The following is a 19,268-nucleotide window of genomic DNA, read 5'->3' on the forward strand; positions in this document are numbered from 1 at the left end:
CCCCATGGGACCCGTTCCCCTTTGTGAATGCTCACAATAATTTTTTTTCAGAGCAGGCAGTGGTCCAATGGACCACTGCCTACTCTGAAAAAAACCGAAACTAAAAGGTTTCGGTATTTTTTCTATTTGCAGCTCGTTTTTCTTTAAGGAAAACGGGATGCAAAGAGAAAAAAAAAAACTGCTTTATTGAAAAGCAGTCACGGACATGGTGGTCTGCTGTCTACAGCAGGCCACCATCCCCGTGGGTGCCCAGACTCCCTATGGGGTCGCAAACTGCGACCCACCTCATAAATGTTTATGAGGTGGGTCTTTGCGACCCCATAGCGAGTCGCAGAAGGTGTCTGAGACACCTTTCTGAATTTCCTTTTGCGAGGTGCAAATTGCGAGTCGCTGGGACTCGCAATTTGCACCTCGCAAAAGGAAACCTACCTACATCTGGCCCTTATAGACAAGCTGTCAACAATTGAGCCAGGTAGGGGTGTAAAAGTACAAAGGCTAGTTATAGGTAAAGCCTGTGCTAAATTTGATCCAGTGGTTGCTGGTGGGGGCATCAGTACTAATTTTTGGGGGCCAGCACTTATTCGTTCGCACTAGAGATTTCTTGATATCAAGAGCGGGAAAAACAAAGCGGAAAGACAGAGGAAGAGAAAGATGGAATAAACATCAAGAGGGGAGAACGCAGGAACTTGCAAGCAGGTCCACCTTTAGGGTGGTGCACCTAGCGCTGATCTGGGGGGTTGTGGGGTGTATAAGTGATTATGGGTTTAAAAGCACATGCTACAAAGTTCCTCGTGTACCTAGAAGTTTTCAGGCAACAATAAAAACGTCAAGATAAGTCTGGAGATCAATGTTCTTGAGGGAGAGAGATCAGAGTTTTGTCTAGTGGCAGTTTTGATTTATCTTAAAGTAACAAAGAGGGTTAATGTAGCTGATGCAAAAACATGTATCACGCAAATCACAGAAATGAGTGTGAATGAACTATGAGTAGCAGTAAAAAAAATGAAATGTATGCTAAAAAGGGACCATGGAGAGATGATGGAAACTGTTGGGGGGTGATAGTGAGGGAATTAGTGGAGAAGGAGGTTGATCGGGTGCACCAAAAAGGACTGTTGCATCAGACGCCACCTGTGGAAAATCCAGCCCAGACTGAAAGAGGCCTGGTGTGGATTCAGGGCTATGAGGCCTTAGTATTTGAGGTGCTGACATCTAGTTGAGTTGGCTGTGGGCTGTAAATGACTTTGTTTACTTGCCCCTCATTTTGTTGAGTAATCACTTGAGAAGAGATATAGCATACACAGTCAAATGATCAACATCTTTGGTATGTCCAGAGAAGTAGTAGTGTCAAGATAACACTTCTCTCCTTATGTGATCTTTGACACGGTTGTGGAATGGGCGCAGGAGTTCATTTAAATTTTAGCTCACTCCCAAGCCATTTCGTCCCATGTAAAAATACTGCTGGCATTCCTCTTTTAGGAGTTGGATCTTTCCAGAGGGTCACTGGGACACAGTGGATACATTGCAGGCAAGCAAATCATGGTGCTTATGCTATGTGCTGCGATTCATCACCAGATGAGTGCAGCAGTTTCTTGCATGCTAGAGCAGAAAATGGAAAGGCTACAGTTGGTAAGGGAATTTTATGTCATTGCCCACAATACATGTGCCATGCATACCACCCCAAAACAGGGAAAGGGAACACGATTTCCGCAAAAGACACCTTTGAATCTCAGTCAATGAGCAAGCAGTCTAAGATGCCAAAGGCTGCTTCACTGATGGGTATACTCCATTTTACCGACTGTCACTTATTCCACATAGTTGGATGATGAGGCAACTTGGTAGGTTTACTGAAATCACACTGAGTGCTTGTGTACCTGGAGAACGGCTTCATAAAGATACCCACTCATAACTTCACCAGATAACAATACACCCATACAGTAATACTGATTTAATATATTAAAGAAGGTATGCAGTATTATTATGGAAACAACTGGAAAATAAATACCACATCTATTTTTTGCAGGTGCTGCTCACTCTCCTCATCTCCTCACCAGCGTCTGATACCCAAACACCTTCAATCAACAGAGGAACAAAATGGTGCACACACATATTTGAACGTGAGTTCACTTTTAGTGTTCATAACTTGCACTTCAGATGTCTTGATCATGAGAGGAGGCTATGCTCCAGTAATCCCCAGAAGTAGTGTGCAAACTTATTGTAGCCTGTCGTGCTGCACAACACCATCCTGCGATGAGGCTTGCATTGTCAGCCTTACCATTCAACTGTGGTCTAAGAGGTTCAAAGGTCAGGGTCTGCAGGTGTGTGACCAGTTATTTGTTGTTACACTTTACCTGTATTACTAGTTTTAATGCAGCATTACAGTGACTGTACAGTCTTGAGTCGATAATGGAAGGTGGACTATGATATCATCCACACCTGCCATCATGAGACACCTCTGCTGCATGACCATCTCATTCACCTAACCCAATTATTAATTTACACATTTATTCATACATCTACATGCATCATTCACTCACACTTGTAATTTACCCCTTAGAATACCTAGAACATATAGAATGTAATGCATGCATTCTGTGACACATTTTACTAATATTTCCCAGTGTGTAATGTCTCTGGAAAATGAAGTGTGGTACCACTAAGGTATCACTCACAAGCCTAGGCAGGAGCTCCTCACAACATGGCTTGGAACATCAAAAGAAGGGCTGCCCTCCTGGATCCTTGGACTGCACCACAGAAGGCTTGCACTCAGAAGAAAAGCACCTGCTGCACTCACAAGACTCCACTGAGAAAGAACTGTGCCTGACTCAAAGAAAAATTATTGAATTACCTGATCAGCAACCGGTACAACAGAGCTAGAAGAAGTCATCTGCAGCGCCAAAAAGAGGATAACCCCAGCTGACCAGCTGCAACTAGATTTTTGGACTTTGCAGGTGCATTGTGATAAAATGAGTCCTAGCTACCAAAAGGAAATTCAGAGTCTCTGAACCCTTGGCTGGAGCTACTGGACTCTTATTTTCACCAAAGAAACTCATAAACAACCGGATCTCAAAGTTCAGAAACTTTCTGTAAAGTTTTACAGAAAAACACCAGGAGAAGACTGGCCTGATGTTGAGAGTCAAGCCGACGTCTCCTGATTGCACTGATATGTTCCACTAAAAGCTCCTTATTGTTGACACCCAGGACAAAGACTTCCAAAGGCTCACCGAGGCATCACGCTGCAGCAAGCCACAGTTATCGAATCGATCTCCAGATCTGAGGCAGCCGAGGACCGATTGAGAGAAAGCTCCAAGAAAAAGACTAAAGTCCTGCTTTAGATATTGGCGGACATGTTACTCCATCACAATGGTTACGGATATCCCATCTGCCGAAATCTAAATCCCATAGGATATAATGGGATTGAGATTTCGGCTGACGGGATATCCATCACTGTTGTAACAGAGTAAATCGTCTGCCAATATCTAAATCAGGCCTTAAGTCCAATGGTAAACTTTTGACCGGGACCTAACCCTCAGCATGTCCAACATATGCTCCATTGCGGTTAGTATAAAACTTTAAGTTTGTCCCAGTCCAGCATGACTAGATAGCCGCATGTGGCGCTTAAAGCTTTTTGGCACTAAAATGGACAATTTTTTATTTGACCTTTAAAAATCATTCTCTTGTGTTCCGTACATTGGATTGTTGTTGTTTTGAAGATAAAAAATATTCTCTGTTTTTATAAATTGGTGTTCAATTTTTATTGTGTTGTGTCTTTTTTTTTTTACTGTTCTGGTGGTATTAAATGCTTTTCACATACTTGTCTAATTTGAGCCTGACTGTTCATTTGCAAACCTACGAAGGGTTAAACAAGGATTAATTTAATGAGACTTGACTGGACCTATTAGTGATTGTGGTAGTATTATTAACTGAGGGTGACTACCCCCACCTACCAATAATCCACTTTTTTACACCTGGGGAATCCTCCCAGCCCTCTATGTGGTACCTTAGCTTCCACCCAATGCACAGGAAGGAGGGGAAGCTTGAAAATATGCCTGACCTCGAGACTCAGGTTGAGACATATGAGCAGCAACATAGCACTACATCATTGTACATATAAAATGCACTGCTTTTATTTGTGAATTTCAAACGCAGTTGTGTCATGTTTCTTAGTTAATGGGTCTTGGTCATGTCAGTGTCATCTAAATGGCATTTGGCATTCATAAAGTGTAAAACAAAAGCATGTGATCCTTGCAATTATTATCATGTTCTGTCACATTTTTCTAAATACATGTATTAAATGTAGTTTTATCTCACATTGGCATCCAGGAACCTTCTTATTTACAAGGGTATATTTAGCTTTGTAAAACTCACCTGTGCCATTTTTTGACTCTGGCACTTTCATTTAATGCTAAATCCATGTAGGACTTATCCCCATTTCATCGCCTCTCATGGCAGGCACAGAGATCATAGACAGTCAGCTCTTCTGATACTGTGACACACTCAAAAGGTCCATGGTTAATTTTTGTGCAGACACTGTGCACTTAGCTGTTTCTGCCATTGATTTGCCAGGCATGCATACATTCCTGTTTGCCAACCAATGGGAATGTGAAAGTTACATTGTTTGAGCGAGTCAAGGCATTCCTTTAGCAAACATGATGATTCTCTATTTAGACCTATTACAAAGATTTACGTTTGAATGGGAAGCCCTTTCTGCTGCAGTTGTACCTGTTACAGTAGACACCCATTGTTAAAAGTGGCATGTCGGGATGTTAACCTTGCATCGCACAGAGGGAGTGCAGTACATGACACTATTACTCTTTGTCACAGTGACTATTGTAGTAATGACATGTTTTGTTATGCAACTGAAGTAGTACCCATATGCACTCATGAGTTGCACCTCTTGTTCTCTCAGTATTCCTTTTCAGGAGAAAGTCAAGAAGGTAGGGGGAAGAGCAAGAATAGGGTTGAAGATAGACAAGAATCTCAGCTTTGTGGTGAGCACTAGAGAGTACCACAACCAATGAGGAGGAGGGGAAGGAGAACAGCAGGGAGAGTGTGCCTGCCCAAAGTGTGGCAAGGTCACAATCAAAGAGACTCTCTGCAGAACATAAAGACACAACAAGAGCCAGAGTTTATTTGGCACCACATACCATAAATCTGCATTTGGGGCTTATCCAGGCAAGAAAGAATAAGCAACCATGGTGTCCCAGGAAAGGACCCCCACATCATTCATCATACAAAAGGTAATAGATGGAGTGATTGCAAATAGTTTAACAGCTCGCAAATGCTTAGGGTAGCATTCCAACCCATGATTATTTGCCCACAATGCCACCAGAGATTAGACTCAGACACATATAAATCAGTCTTGGTCCTGCTCCAGGAGGAACAGTCCACTCCAAACTGCTAAACCGAGTCCTCTCCGAACCGAACCCAAGCAACCCAAGACTGGTTTGAGCCTAGCTGGGCATTTTCTGTCATGTGCAGTTTGGTTTCAGGGACACAGTAAGCACATCAAACACAGGAAAGGTAATGGAAATAATGTTTGTAAATAGCATAACCACTGGAAATCACTTAGGGTAACCTTCAAACCCATCATTTTTGTCTGCTATACCACTGCCACCTCAGATTAGGCCTAGTCAAATGCAAATCAGCTTTGATCCTACTGCAATAGAAACAGTCTAGCATAAACTGACAAGCCAGGCTCTTTCTGAACCAGAACACTAGCAACCTAGAACTAGTTTGGCCTGGCTGGGCAGTTCAGTTGGAAAAGCAACCTGAGCAATTGGAATAGTACCCCTAGTGATTGCCAGTGGGTAGACTACTTCCAAGCATTCCTCCCATCATATTTTATGTGTTGACCCTACATCTTTGGCGCCTGAAACTGCCCCTTCCACCAGTGACAAAACTTCAGAACATTGACGAAAGCTGCTTCATCCCCATCACCTCTCCTCCTACAACCTGTGCCAGCCCACATCAGCAGCCAATAGCAAAAATCATAGTAGGCATCACTGAGCCCTCTTGTTTGATCCCACTTCATCCCTTCAGTATGTCACCATGTTTGCTTTCTAGGATGCCATGAGGCAGCTGTAGGCTAGACAGCACACAGTTTGTCAGGGATTTGCAGAAGTGGTGTAAGCAGTCAAAGCCTGCAAGAATCACAGGCTGTCCAGTACTGTCAGAACAGCTGTTTTCTGTCTTTCACGACCACTTCCAAAACTCTTGTTGCCATATCCATCTCTCCTCTTCTGCTGCCCTTGTCAGCCTTCATTTGTCTTCCCTCTCTGCTCCCCAAACTATCTAAGTGTGTGGCATTGCTCAGGTGATATCATGTTCTGTACCACAGTCAACAAGGGTTGCACCAGAGAAGGAGCTTGAAGTGGTCCAACTCACTGACCCTTAGATTGGCCAGGAACTTTTCCCTCAACCTTGGACAGCAGTTCAGAAACAGCATCCCTGTTTGTGGCTGAATTTCTGGCCCCTTTGGACTTTTATTTGACGTTTGAACAAACTAAAGAACATTAGAACATTTGCTGGGACTGTTTTCTGTACATTTCCCTAGTTTTCATTCATTTCCCCTAATGGGAAGATGAATATATACTTTTCCTCTGTCATTGTGTTTAGAGTGTGCAGGCATCCCCGTAGGCAGATGTGTTTGTCGTGATCTAAGAGTCAACAACACATAATCAAGATGCTCCAACACATCCCTTTGCTTTACTCGAATTCACGCCCTTCAGACCCAGGAACATATGGGAGTACACACAGGTGGAAGGTAGATGTGTTATCTATTCAAAATTGTTTACACAGTTTTTATCCATATATAATTTGTGATGCGACAAGTGAACACAAAATTAGGCATGTGTTGTGTGATGTGGCAGTGTCTGGCATGTGAAATACACTGAGTGGTAGGAAGTTATACTACATAAACAGGATGAGAAGTGATAGAGAGGTTAACTGTTATGTGCTGGATGACCTTTGATGTGGTGTGATGGGTGGGGTGTAGTGTTAACACCTGAGGCCATTGTATCACTGCAGATGGTGAGAGAGATAGTTTTGAAATAACCCTTCATAAATAGTATAAGGGAATGGAAGCATGCTACTGTTAATTAGTGAATAAACATCCACAGCTATGTGACAATGTCTGGCAGAATGGGTGTCTCTTAAAGGCAGACATTAATATTACTTAAAAATAATTAGATGCAGTGATAAAGGACATACGAATGTATGACTGGCTGCAGTGGGCTCATTGTTGGCTTGAGTGAGTGATGGGAGACATAAACATGTGATTTTCAATGAAGTAGCACAATTGAAGAATGTATTTTGTGACATACAAATTTAGGCACCAAACCTATAACTGCATCTAATGCACCTATTGGTGAGAAATGTTGAAAATGGGATCCTTATTATGTTATAGAATAACATTTCAATAATTCTCACAGTTATGCAGTGCAATATATACATAGCCAGTTCTCAAATGACAGGAAGGTAGCCTCAACGGGTTCTGCAATCAATCTGGTGCTTGAGACCAGTTCACTGTTAGCTCAATGAAACAGCAGTAGTAGCTGGCACAGGGGCTGACAATACTGAACCTGTAAAGTAAAAAATTATGTGGGATGGATAACCATGTTTAAGGCCTATTCACTTACAATATAAGTATTTGAAACAGTATATTGTGTTAGCATACACATATAAGATTCATTAATGATAGTGTTAAACTATGACAATCAAAGATATACACTTACCACACTTGCGGTTGTGACACTGACAGCACTGCAGCATACTTGACTGTGTTGTTAGCATTTGTTGGGATGGCAGGTCTGGTTGTCACTCTGCCACAAGAGGGGCTACTGCTGTTCCAGCCCAGCTGTCAGAAATAAGGCACTAGACTTGGGAAAGTTATAATGTGCAAATCATTTCAAGACTATTTTTTCATGATCAAGTATAGGGTTGACTGTGAAAGAATAGTGTGTGGTATGTGTGCCTATCTGTAATGAGTGATATATGTGCTATTTCAGGAAAGTGTGACATGAGCATGGAGTTATAGTGAATGGAAAATATATAGATGTTTTATTCTTCTCTGACCTGACATTGGGATTTCCTAGAACTGACCGGCCATATATGAGGTCAGCATGGTTAGTGGAGAGGATTTGTTCATCAAGAGTGGCTAATGCAGAGGCAAGATCTGGGTTTGCCATCTGCAAGGGCCTTTGCCACCTGTATCCTGGTCTCCTCCAACCTTACCATTATTTTTTTTGATCCTGCCTTAGGACACACTTCCACCTACAATACATTCATAGATTATGCCACTTTCTTACAGCATGGATGATTTCTCAGTTCTGCTGAGGGTGTGCTGAGGCAGACCATGCAGTTCTCTGCAGAGCTTCAATAGTAAGTTAATTAAATATTCTGTGTCTTCCTCAGTGAAGTTTCTTTTGCATTTGAATGGTGTGAGATGTGGTGAAGTCTTAAGCTGGGATGTGTCTTCCACAAGGACACAAGGAGAAGAGGGCAGAGGTTAGAGTGTTTGCTGTATGTCTGTGCTTTAAGGTCTAATGTTTGTTGGGTGTGTGATTTTCCTCATGTGATGGCTTTTTCTCTACTCTCTTCCATTCCTAGTTCTACAAAGCATAAGTGAAGATCTTCACCTTTGCTTCTAAGAACCATCTCTACATGTGAATGTCAAATATATGCCAGTAAAGTTACTAAAATTACTATTAGTAAGTTTGTGGTAATAATTTCAGTTGTACTTGTACCGACCCGGTCAAGTAAGACAGCTCAGCAGAAAGATCCACCCAGACTTGATAACTTCCACCAAGGCAGAGACCTCTGCCCAAACATAGATGGAACCTGTGTGTAAGCACACAGATTTCCCTATGCTCATAAACACTAAAGTGTAGACCCCTTTAGTTATCCTGATATCAGTAAAATAAAAAAAGTGGCCAGTAAAAAGTTAAATGTAGAGAGTGGGAGGGAGACTTGCTCATACTGGGGAAAATAGAACATTGACTGGTAACCAAGATTCCGGTTGCCAATAGCAAATTATTTTGCTGGATAATAAGGAATGGCCTATATTTAGGCATCTGTTAATTGGTATGGATTTAGTTATATAGAAAGGCAAAGCGAACCAACAACAGAACAAGTATTGGCAAAGCAATAAGTCTGGCATTAGTCGCCAGCCTTTTGGCAATTCTTGTTTTGTTTGCCATGGTTTTTGTAAAGCTTTATTGTTTGGGGAGCTGCTGGGCCCTTATCAAATCTAAAAAAGAAAACATTGATTAAAAGAAAAAAAAAATTTGGTCTCTAAAAAGTACACATTGCTGTAGTAATCCCTGACACTGAAGGAAACAATTTTGTGTGTACATGTGCTACTTTTGAAAGGGAAGCATGCCGTAACTCATAGTGAAGTGGGCTGAAGCACAGTCCCTTGATGCATGCTGGAATGTGTGGAACTAAATGTGAATGACACAACTCACACCAATGGATAAAGTATGGCAGAAAACTCCTGTAAATAACTCTGTTACACATGCTTCAAGTAAAATCGAAATGTCTTGGCTGACACAGACCTAAAAAACTTAGTCAGTCTGGTATTGGCTGCCAGCCTCTTGCCGTTGAGAAAGAAGTCAAGAAAGAAGATTGGAGAAAGAAAGAATGGAGGGAGGGAGGGAGGGAAGGAATGAAGGAAGGAAGGAGAGAGAGCAGGCAAAAAGGAAGGAAGAAAAATGAAGAGGAAGGATGGAAGGCAAGGAAAGAACGAAGGCAAAAAAAAAGAATGACGTAAGGCAAAAAAGAAGGAAGGCAAAAAGGAAATAAGGAGGGCAATAGAGAAAGAAGGTAAAACGCAAAAAGGGAGAAAGAAAGAAGGAAAGACAAAAGGAAAGAAGCCAAAAAGAAAGACAAAGGTAAAGAAGAAAGAACAAAAGAAAGAAAGGAGAAAACAAACAAACAAACAAGGAAAGAAAGAAAGAAAGCAAAAGAAAGAAGGAACAAATGTAAAAAGGAAAAAGAATGAAAAAAGGAAAAAGACAAAATGAAGAAAGGCAAAAAGGAAAGGAAAGGAGAGAAAGAAAGAAGCAGAAAAGAAAGAAGAAAGGAAGTAAATAAGAAAAGGATAAAGGAAAGATGTCTAGAAGGAATAAGAAAAGAAAAACGAAAAGATGGTAAAAAAGAAAGAAGAAGAGAAAGAAAGATAGAAGGAAATAAAGAAAGAAGGGAAGGACGATAAAATGAAAACAAAACAAGTAAGAAAGAAGGAACAAACAAGGAAAGATGGCAAAAAAAAGAAGGAAAGAAAAAATGAAACAAGGCGAAAAAGAAGGAAGGAAACAAAAAATGAAAAAAGAATGAAAGAAGAAATGAAACAAGGAAGCAAAGAGAAAGACACTTCCCAGCATAAAATATTGAATACTAATTCAAATTACATCCCAGCTACGTTAAATAAAAGTGTTATAAGTGTGCGTTATGTAGCCACTCAAGCAGAAGTTAACCAATGACTTAAATAGGCTGATCCATTATAAATGTGAATGAGCTTGAATGAAGGGGAGCTGGTTGAAAGCCCTTTTACGCAAGTAGATTACACATATTATTTTAGTAAAATTAAAATGTCTTGGCTAAGGCCAAAACTAATCATGTTTGTAAATTCAAAAGGTCTTGGCTAGCACCATTTCTAAAAACAGAGACAGATCACTAGGAGGCTATGGCCCAAACTGCTACAACTCCTTCACACCCACCCTGAAAGAAGAGCCTCACGTACTCTATTGCAAAAACCTTTAAATTAAGGCCCTGATTTGAGAGGGCCTGGCGCCTTCTTGTGCCACATTAGTGCCATTGTTTTTACGCTAATGTGGCCCATTGTGGCCAAAATCGATGCACCAGATGTACAAAGTAGTGCAATGCATGCATTGTGCCACTTTGTAACCACTTGCGCCACATTATGCCTACACCAGGCATAATGTATGGAAGAGGGTGTTCCCCCGTTAGGGGGCCCGAAAACATGGCACAAAGAAATCTAAAATATTTCTTTGCTGCATTTTTTGCTGCATTTTTAATGCCTGTACAGAGCAGGTGTTTAAAAGGAGGCACACCATTAATTATAATGGCCTCAATGTGCTGTTTAGGATTAGTGTAAAAAATGTTGACGCTAATCCTGCAAAGTGCCAAACTAGCATAAAAAATGTTCACACAAATTCACTAGCTACCGCCATGGTGTGCCATATGTTAGGTACGGCGCACACATGGTGGTGTTAGGGTGGCGCTAAGGGGCGCAAGAAAAGTGGTGGTGCACTGGATCAGCACCACTTTTCTTAAATCAGGCCCTAACTCTTTAAGACTTATTGATTCTGTAGTGACTCCATGTTTTGGACATGGAAAGGCCAGTGTGCCATACCAGATAGGTGTCAAGCCCAGAATTCAATTGGACTGTAGGGCCGTATCATGAAGAGCTACGCTGGCTCCGTGCAGAGCCAGGCGCCTGTTTTCTTGTGTGTGGGGTGGTTAAGGTTTATACACATAACTTGGAATTTCTCCATGTTAATGCATGAGCTGAAGACAACACAGGTCGGAAACAGTGAGGAGAAACTGCACCTTTCTGTTTCCATCTTATGTGGTCTAAAGTTTGTGCATTACCTTGGAACTTTAGTCATTTCAAACAGAAACAAGCATTTTCAATGAAATGGGTCTCGCATTTTCTGGTGGTAGAGCTAGTAGCTTTGAAACTCCTAACCGGACTTTTCGTGCCACATAAACTGATAAAAAAGTAAAACAGTTTCACATATGCAAGCTGACGGTCGCCATGAGCGTGAAGGAGACACAGAAAAGAAAACAAAAGTTTGCTTGCAGTGAAACGTATGGCCAAAAGTGCAATTATCCATGTAACCGGTAAAAGTAGAATTATCCATGTAACCAGCAAAAGTAGAATTATCCATATAGCAGGGTCAGTGTCATGCAAAGCACTTGACTACTGCCCAGCGAGATTGCGCTGCATAAGAAATAAATAGTGCAGAAGTAATTTGGAAAACACAGAGTCTCGCATGTTTTCTGTAGCTTACAGGTGCTGTAGAGGAGGGCTAAACACCAGAAAAGGCATGAGGTATGCATGCCTTTCACTAATGAAATCAAGCTAATTTTAAAAGACAAGCCCACAAACCAACCAAACTGATGGGCATGGTTAAAAGCCCACAGAGAGATTAAAACAGGGGCCATAGCGCTTGCGTGTGCTCGATCCTAAAAACAGGCACTCAGCTCTACATAGCTCTCCATGATATGGTCCTTGTTAAACCCAACAACCCAGCACTATATGAAACTTCCAAAAAAGTAAAAATATTTTTAAAAAAATTCCATTGTTTCATTTTCACGAGTAGAGTATTATCATTATACGGACAAGTGTAAAATGATAATACATAAGAAACAATTAAGTAAGCCAACGATGCATAAGTTTTGTACCAAATTGTTTATGAAGATAAGTCTCGTTGGACGATGCCGTGAATTCATTCCACTCCCTTAAGTTCTTCCTGTTTCCTTCCTAAACAGTGTTTCAATAATCTGACACCTCATAATTTTGGTGCTTGCAAAAAATCTAAAATATTTTTGTTACTAAGTATTAGGTGGCCAAACCCATGCCAGCAGCTCTCAAACCTGTGCAATCGAAATTACATTTCATCGTGTGAGAAAGGTTTAACCCTCACTCTCACGAAAAAAAATCTAAACTCCACCCTCCAGCACAGTGACTCAAATAAGTCAAATCTGTAAGGTAAACATTCATGTTTCTCTCATATGACTGCTAACCAAACATCACTTCCTCGCTGGTTATCATTCATGGCTTTGGCATTTGTGGTCAGAAGTTTGATTTCACAACCTCGAATGACAGGATGTTCATTTATGTATCGAACAGTGCCTAAACAGCATAATGAGCATTTGGGTTGTGAACAAATTGCCTCACCTTCGAGATGCCCCAATAAGAAAAGGCACTAAACAGTGCTTTATATTGATTTTTGGCTTGTGTCGGAGAACTCCAAACACATCCCTCTTTTAGGCTATGATTTCACAGAATTATGTATAGGCGGAGTTTGCAGTACTCGGTAATTCAATGGGGGTCATCAACTCTGCTCCCCCTCAATTTTCACCAATGCCTGATACAGGTCAAAAGTGCCTAGAAAATACTGGGACAAGTGGATTTTGATGAGGAAGTCACGAAAATCTTCATATTCTGCACTATTTTGAAGGTGTAACTTATCTAACTATCCAACCACCAGGCATTGTATTTCAGGTATTAGATAAAATAAATGGTGCGTACCTCATCCCCAGGCTTTATAAAGCAGGACTATATTGTCCAGATTGTCATCCACTGCCTTCTTGGGAGCAGAAGAAACTTTGGGGGCATATTTGTACTTTTTGGTGCAAAACTGCACTAACGCAGTTTTGCATCAAAAAGTTTAGCATCAGCTTGCGCCATTCCTGAGCGCCAGCCTGGCGCCATATTTATGGAATGGCACAATCCAGTGCAAACAGTGGGCTAGCGTAAAAAAAAAAGACATTAGCCGAGTGGGGGTGGCGGTATGGAAGAAGGTGGTTTTGCACCAAAATAATGACATTAGGCTGGTCAGAGACAAAAAAAATGTCTAACCAGCCTAACGTAATTTTCGGACGCAAAACTATCCATACCATATGACATCTGCCTTGGAAAAAACAGGAGTCATGCCCACCACCCCAATGGCTAGCACAGGGGACTAGTGTGCCCTGGTAATGGCTATTGCACTCTGTGCCATGCAGGTTGCCCCAAGTTGGGCCCCTGATGGCACTTTAATGTAAAAAATATATATTACTTACCTATACTTACCCTACTTACCTGGGATGGTGTCCCCCATCCTCCGGTGTCCCTCTGGTGGGGTGGAGGTGCTCCTAGGGCTTGAGGCGGGCACGTGTGGACCCATTCCATAGTGTTTAACCATGGAAATAGGTCCATAGGTCCCCTAACGCCTGGTCTGACCCAGGTGTTAGCCCCTCCTCCCATCCATGCATCAATTTAGCACGGGGATAAATATGGTGCTATGGTAATGCCTACCTTGCATCTCATTGACAAGGTAGGTTTACACATCTGAAAAATGGTGCAAACTCCAATATTTTGATGTTAGACGGGTCTAAAATCAAAATATAAATATGGAGTTTGTTTTGCGCTGAATTCGGGACAAATGGAGTATAAATATGCCCCTTAGACCTTTGCCTGGGGAGTTTACTGTCACTCCACAGCCACAAGCGAAATGTCCTTGAAGGTTTGACCCAAAGACTTTGCAGTTACAATTACTCCAAACTACACCACTGAACCATAGTAATTAGCAGAGCAAACATAATGGATAGGCAAATGGTCACATAGGTACTGCTAACACCAGGCTATATTTTGTACTTGATGTCTAAAGGCAGTCTTGGGCCAGGAATATCCCCTGCATAGTTTTAGAGATGTGCAATCCTGCCCTGATACGCACCTAGGTTGTGTGGAAAGTTCTGAAACCAAGAGTGTGTCTCTGACAATAAAAGGGTCTCACTCAGGTAAATGTCTCCTACTATGATATGCCTGATTTCAATGAGTGAGTGTTGTGTGCATAATGAGTATGTATGGTTATGTGTAGGGCAATTGTAAGATGCAAGCGTGTGACTGTGAGCCCAGTCAAATCCATTCATTAATGGTAAATCATGATACAAGATGAAGGCAAAGGGACACCCTACCCAGACTGGGAAAACAGATTGCTGGTATTCCTGAGCTTTGAGTTTAGAATCACACAGGTGTGGGAGGATGACGAGGGGGCTGCTTTCATTATGTAGCAGTTACCTTTAAGCAGAGACCTGTAGAATATCTCACCCATGTGCCACCATTTGATTTGATGGAGGTGTGGGGAGGTGCTTACAACCCTTTTGTTGTACAAAGGCAATTGTTTTTCTGAACGGTGCTAATTCAAAAGGTTGATGTCTGACAGGTTTAAGGTACTGAGTGACTATTTTGTAAAAGAATAAGTGACAGGGCCCAACATTGTGTTCCAAAGTCCATAGCTGATGTTGTTGCAGGTCAGGTGCTGTATTCCAAGGCTGTAATGTCTTAATTCAGCTTCACTCTTCCACCAGACGCTCCCTGATGATTTATCTCACTTTTGCAAGTCAGGTTTTATCCTTGATTTATCTCTGACACTGTTTTCCATCTTTCTCTTCTCCCCCTTGTGTGTTTATTTCCCTCTTGCTCTGGACCAAAGTCTTTTGAGGAAAATAAGTGCCAATCCCCAAAAATGTGTACAGGTGGGCCCCTCCAGCAATTTTCAGCTAAAATTAAGTACTGAACATATTCAGGCAAAAAAGAAAAGAGCAGAAGATACCCATTTGTAGGAAGCTGTCTCTTTTTATGATATATCAAAATGAGATATATCATGCCAAGAGTCCAGTGGTTCCCTTACTAATGGTCAGGGGCTTGCTCTAGTAATCCCAAAGTGCTCTTTTAGAGGGTAGTGTGGTTGAGCAGCATTAGGCTTATCAAAGAGTAGTGTTAGTACACACAGTCAATAAATGAGACGCGGAACTCTAGAAGGAGATCCACACAAATTTACATCAATAACAAGTACATTTATATATGTTTTGGCAACAGAATTAATATGTTCAGGTGAGTATGTTTTGCACAAAAAATCTTTATCATTTTGAAAGGTCAACTATTAAGGAGAAACAGAGATGGCATAACAGGTACATTACAGTGACTTATGAGGCACATTTCCAGGTCTTTAGGTAAGTATTGAGCAAGGGTAAGGACCACACCAACAGGTCGCACTGGACTGCGCTAGGGTGGGTGGGTGCAGAAGTGTAGTATGATATCGGGTGCCCGATGTTTCTCTGCAGGTATTGGTCCATTTGAAAAGATGCTGTAGGAGAGGACTGGGGATCCAGTTGAGAGGAACCACCAAGTGGGTTCCAACCTTGAGATGTCCATGGATGAGGGGGCACCTTCAGGCACTTCTCCACAGGCCAGGGGCGATGGGTGCAGAGGTGTCCTGAGGCATTGGGTTTCTCTCCACAGGAGCACTCGCAGTTGATGGGGCCCGCATGCAGAGGCTGCAGGTGACGTTGTAGGGTCCACAGTGGGCAAGTCCAAGGTGGACTTTGTCTCTGCAGGGCTGGGGAACCACGTTGACACCGTTGGCCCACTTCAACTCAGCTGTGTGCCACGAGGTGCAGTGGTGATTTCCGGTGTCGGGTTTTCTGTACCTCAACAGTTTGGGTTTTCACCTTTCATTTGCATCAACGACCTGAGAGGCATGTGGTCAATATGAACAAGGACGTGAGAACCAAACAGGTATGGTCTCAACTTCCTCAGGGACCAGACTACAGCAAAGGCTTCCCTCTTAATGGCATTCCAGAGCTGCACTCTGGTAAGTAACCTCCTGCTAATGAAAACAACAATGGATTGGCATAGGACTACTTCTATCCCATGTTCAGAGGCATCTGTCTGCACTATGAACTGTTTAGAATAATCTAGAGCCTTCGGAATGGGTGCTGAGAACATCACTTCTTTCAGAGTGTTGAAAGTCTTTTGACAGCTCACTGTCCAGTTTACTTTCCTTGGCATCTTCCGGAGGTCAGTTCTGTGTGGGGTGCCACAATGGTACCATACCCCTTCACAAATCTCCTGTAGTACCCAGTCAATCCAAGGAAAGCCCTGGCTTGCATTTGGGTGGTTGGAGCTTCCAAAACCCGAATGGTCTTGATCTTGGATTGTAGTGGTTTAACGTGGCCTCCACCTGGCACGCTCCTGCTGAATCTCAGTGCACAGGTACCTAATGGCATTTGTCAACTCCTTTGTGTTTTCGGCTGCTTTATGCTGTCCCTCCTTCAGAGACTCCAACTGCTTGTTCATTGATCCAATGTTTTCATTGAGTGCATTGAGTGTGCAGTACTCCCATATTGTCATTGTGAGACTCAAACTGCCTGTGCATTGCGCCCATGTTCTGATCGATTGACACCAACTGCTTGTGCATTGACCTCATGTGTTTGCATTGCAGGCATTGCACTTTCAGCATGGAAGCTTCAAGGCCGCCAAAGATTGATGGGCCCTCTCCTTAATCTGTGCACTGTCTGCCTGCATCGTGACGCCTCCTGATGGGAGCTGACTGACGCTAGGGCTTCCTGTGGTGTCTTCCTGTGGATCTAGCCTCTGGGGGCGGTGTGGGGACTTCATCCGTCATCTCATCTGAGTCCAGGTTATACTCTGGGAGAGGTAACACCCTTGCCCTGCGTGTAGTTGTTCTAATACTGGAAGACTCACTTGTGTTGGAGTCGGGCTGTGGCTGTGTTTCAACATCCCCCACATTTCCACCTTCTGCTGTAGCAAGGCCCGGGACATCTGGAACGACAATGTGCAGCATGTCATTTATGTATATATCACAATAAGTTGCACAATATTAAAAATTGTACTCTGACATCGTATCACTGTGAATTGTGTGTTGTTTCTCTGTGTGGCTGAACACCAACTTGCTTTCAATGTGGTATTTTGACCTTAGGGTTGTGGACTACCACTCCCATAAGGCATAGTTGGTTTGTATGGTAGATGTGGCATGGACTATTACTCACAATGCATCTAAGTAACAGCTCTTTCCTAGGGGGCATTTGTACATGCACATATGGGATACACATCATTGCTGGCCTTATCTTTGCTGGTGCTAGGTGTCCCCGAGATGTCAATGTCAGTGACACTACTGACAGCTTCCGGTAGCAGTGTGTACTCCACCATGCCTTCCATTGGTGTGGACGGTGTCTGGGTGGGTAGTCATCCTCCGGTGTTCCTTGCCTCATTTAGCCTGCTGGCTACCCTTTCTTTGGCACGGGAACGCAGGTCTTGCGTATCTCCTCCACAGAGCACTGCACAATACCCACTGCGCATATTTTGTTCTGGATTTCCAACCACAGTTTCCTTTTCTCACATTCAGGTACCTGGAGTGAGTTTTTCCCAAAGAGTTTGTCATGGTTCCTGACCACCTCCTCAATGAGCACATCCAATTCCTGCTCAATGAATCTGAGCTTGCGCTTCCTGTCTCCCTTGTCCTTCACCTTCCCATCATTGGCCATGTTGAAGTTTGGTCCTGGAAGGCTCACAAAGCTGGCTCCCTCGTGCTGGTCTGTGTCTCCCTGCCTGCTCCTGTGGGTGTGGCTCCTGGAAACAGCATGGTCTGACTCACTTCCTGCCTGTGATGTCATCATCCTGTTCTGGTTTGCCATTTTCGCAATTTGCTATTTTCAAATACCGAATCGCTAGTGATTTGCTATTCGGTATTTGCTAATCGCAAATTGCGTTTGCGAATTTTAAGAAATCGCAATTACTGACTTGCAATTTTGATACATTCCATTTTGCATTTCTAAAACAGCGATTTCTTAAAATTTGCTATTTAAGAACTGCAAACCGGGAGCTTGATACATCTGGCCCTAAAATTATAAAATATGGATAACTATACAATAATTCATAGAGTTAGTATGTTGCATAATATAATCCCATACAATATTCTTAATTCACAACATTTCATATATACAATGCCCTCCTAACATGGATCAATTAATTTTCCTAACCCTCCATACAAATTTAATTTCCCTGCGGATTTAAAAGGTACATTGTGCATACCCGTTTAATCCGTTAATGTTTCCAATAAAACCATAATTCTTATAATTTTCATATGGCACTGCTCTAAATAAAGTGGCAATGCTTTTACTTTAAACCTACATATTATGCAAGACCAATATTCTATATCACAATCATTCAATTTAACTTAAAGACGATCAATTTATAAGCTTCACATACTATATTTTACGGTGGCCCTGTAAGCCCCACTAAAACCCCTTGTATTTCAATTAAAAATCGACCTAGAGCACATGTTACATTAAAAAATCTCATGTCTACTAATAGCTTAAGCGCTTGATCCTGGTTTATAATATTATATTCTTTAAAAATTGGTTTTAAAAACATCTTACGCACATCTAAAAACCAAACACAATCCAATAAATTGTGTTGGGCGTTGCATTTTTGTTGAAGGCCGTATGTACATAAACCCTGGTCATCCTTAATTATGGTTTTTGCTTTAGGAACCTTATAGGCGGGGTTTAACCCGACTCTAAACTGTAGCACTGCACCTCTTAATCTTGGATTTGGCAGGACCTCTATATAAGAGAAATTTTCAGTGTTACTTAACCCGCCTACCATAAACCGGGTGGAGGTTTTCCTCTCCAGATACTCTAAATCTGCCTCTCTTGCCCTTTAATTTACCATTATA

The 19,268-nt window shown here is 42.1% G+C and overlaps 1 long non-coding RNA gene across 1 annotated transcript in view; it reads left to right on the forward strand.

The window, feature by feature from the left end:
* Positions 1-17,398, forward strand: part of LOC138287544 (uncharacterized) — a 30,919-nt gene extending 13,521 nt beyond the window's left edge. The window contains exons 2-3 of the long non-coding RNA XR_011202234.1: positions 2,018-2,111; positions 17,013-17,398. This is a non-coding gene — a long non-coding RNA (uncharacterized lncRNA). The remainder of the gene's footprint in view (positions 1-2,017; positions 2,112-17,012) is intronic.
* The last annotated feature ends 1,870 nt before the right edge of the window (positions 17,399-19,268 follow it).

The sequence above is a fragment of the Pleurodeles waltl genome, chromosome 1_1, assembly GCF_031143425.1.
Source record: "Pleurodeles waltl isolate 20211129_DDA chromosome 1_1, aPleWal1.hap1.20221129, whole genome shotgun sequence".
Lineage (NCBI taxonomy): Eukaryota > Metazoa > Chordata > Amphibia > Caudata > Salamandridae > Pleurodeles > Pleurodeles waltl.